Source organism: Crocuta crocuta, unplaced genomic scaffold (assembly GCF_008692635.1).
Source record: "Crocuta crocuta isolate KB4526 unplaced genomic scaffold, BGI_CrCroc_1.0 scaffold290, whole genome shotgun sequence".
Lineage (NCBI taxonomy): Eukaryota > Metazoa > Chordata > Mammalia > Carnivora > Hyaenidae > Crocuta > Crocuta crocuta.
Genome location: NW_027527429.1, coordinates 383,610 through 386,263, shown reverse-complemented (window position 1 = coordinate 386,263; position 2,654 = coordinate 383,610).

Below are 2,654 nucleotides of genomic sequence, written 5' to 3'. Positions count from 1 at the left end.
CTAACATAAAAAGTTACTTTTTAAGGAAAATTAATAAGTTGATATATTTAGAAACCAACCTTTTTGTATTTTTATACTGCACTTTAATGTGTTTTCTGCAACTGCAAGTGTGTAAGATCTGCCGGAGCAGTGGAAATCGGGGTCCTCTGGTGGGCAGGCCTCTGAATCCAGGGCTGTCATCGGCCCTGAGGCTCATGGCCCCATGAAGCCTCAGTGCCTACCAGGTTTTCCTGATTTGGCTTTCCTTTGTTTCCTTGAAGTTTTTAATGGTTTTCTGAAANAGACGGTTGTCCGTTTTCAGCCACTGTCACTTCCCTCATTCATTTTAATACCAGTTTCCCCATGTACCAAGTAAGAAAGTCATTTCTGATGTGCACCACGGTCTCACTGGTAGATCCCCCCGGTCAGGTCCGTTTCTGTGCTCTGTGGCCTTGGCCCTTCCATGCCCTCCTAGTGTGTCTCCCTGCCGTGTGCTCCGAGGGGTGCCAGTGCTCCAGGCTTGCTGTTTTCAACATTTATACTGACATTGGGAAAGCAGTTCCCAGAAAAAGACCGGGGAAGGAGACTTGGAGGGAGCAGGTGCGGCCTCAGTGTTTTCATTTTGCTGTAACTGGAGCGGTTAAGATGCAGAAATTTCTTCCTCTGAGGAGGAGGAGGAGAGTTTTTGTTTTGGTCAGACACCATATGGTGACATGGTCAAAATATATTCACTCCAAAGATGTGCTATGGGAAATAATCGGGTATTCTCAACAACTTTGCCTTTTCACTGTCGTTTAATGGTGAGTAGTCACAAGCTGTTAGGTGTAGGCATGTCGTACTGAGTTTTTACCAAGGGAAAGCGTTGAGTGACTTTAGAGCACGTCTGTGCAAGGCCGACTATTTGGGTTATTTTGGCATTAACTACACTAGTAAAAGCTGTTTAAAGGATGGAGCTGGGGGCACATGTGCTGGTGGTCAGTGCAAGCCCCATGTCTGCTTGAGTACATGACTAGGGCCGGCCGCCTCGCGGTAAGGCTTCTGCGGGGGCGGGTGGCCCTGCGCTGTCTCCCCGCTAGTCCCCCTTTGTTGTGCTGCCCAATTTCAAATAAATACTGTTACTATAGATCATTGCTTTTACTAAGAGAATCTTTACCTATAGAAATGTATTTTGAAAACTTATTTTACATTAGCAATTTTGTATCCATTGAAACTAACCTTTTATCAATAAAGCACTATTGTTTGGCTATTAAGTGAATAGTTACTATTGGTTCTTTATGAAAGTGTAAAGTCTTCTGGGAAAGGTTCAAAGCCCTACAAAACATCTGTGTGCTAAATCAGAAAGAATTATTTGCGCCAAGAACATCAGTACCCAACTTTGTATTAGCGATCCCAGCCCGAGAGAAGGAGCCATAAAGACTAGGAAGGAATACAGGTGACCTGATCACCTGCTTACAGTGAGCGTGTGCTAAAAATCGGCACCAGTAGGAGTGCAGTCGTGTCTGCTGATTAGACCGATGGAGTGAGACACGGGGTCTCGTTCAGTGCTCAGTGACTACTGGATACCTGGAGGTACAAATGCCTGGGCTACAGCTAGGAAATCGTTTCTATTGTAAGTATCACTGAGAAGAGCCGGACAAGGAACGCTCTACCACGTGTAGAGGAAACTTTGAACCTGACTGCAGGCCTGCTCTGGGCGGCGTGATGCTCTTTGCTGCCTTCACCACTGACCACCCAAGGACCGTTAGTGCTTCCTGAACCACCTACACAGACCTCAGGGTGGAAGGTACACCATCTCCACTTCATTCCTTCAGGTCAGCCTGTACCCTCCTGTTTGGCGCCAGTGGAGGCCGTGCAGCCTCCAGGGAGTCACCCACCCCTGGGACCAGCTCCCTGCTCCCAGCCCCCACTAGCCCTGCACGCCTTTGGGGCAGTCAGGTCCTGAAATATGTGCCACCCTGGGGGCAGTAAGGACAGTTTGCTGGACTCTAATGTTGGTGCGGGGTGTGGGTTAGAGGAAAGGCCTAACGGGAGTGGTAGGGGACATGGGGACAGGAAGTGGAGGAGCCACTCCCTACAGGGCTAAGCCCCTGTCAGGTTGCGCCTGCCAAACTGGGTCCCTGCTGAGCCTCAGACCCTGAGGCTGCCCTGTGGGGAGCATCAGTTCCCTGAACCTCTACTTTAGGAAACCTGAGGGGTCGCCCAAGCTCAGGAGGTGAAACACTGTAGGGGGCGGGGTCCCCTTGAGGACGAACCCAGGTTGATCCTACCTTTTATCCGCTGGACAGCAGCTGGGGCCACCCCTGGTCTGCCCCAGGAGTGCGGGTGTCAGGACCTGGCGCTGAGGGCAATTTGGGTGAGGCTTGAAGGATGCGTAGGAGTTCACTGAATCCCCAGAAGAAGGAGTGTGTGCATCTAGTGGTCGCGGGCTTGGAAAGGCCCAGGACGTATTGTCACATTTCCATCACCCAGTGGGAGTCGCGAGGCCAAAGGGGGAACCACGAGGCCGAGAGGACGTTGGCCGCCTTCCCCTGTCCACCGCAGCACGTCCTGGTTTTGCAGTCCGTGCCCAGAGGGCATGGTCCGGGTAGCCCCAGGAGGAATGCATCGGGGGCAGAGGAGGCAGGCAGGCCAGGCTGGAGCCCAGAGGCGAGGAGCAGAGCCCAGAGCCGCCCCCG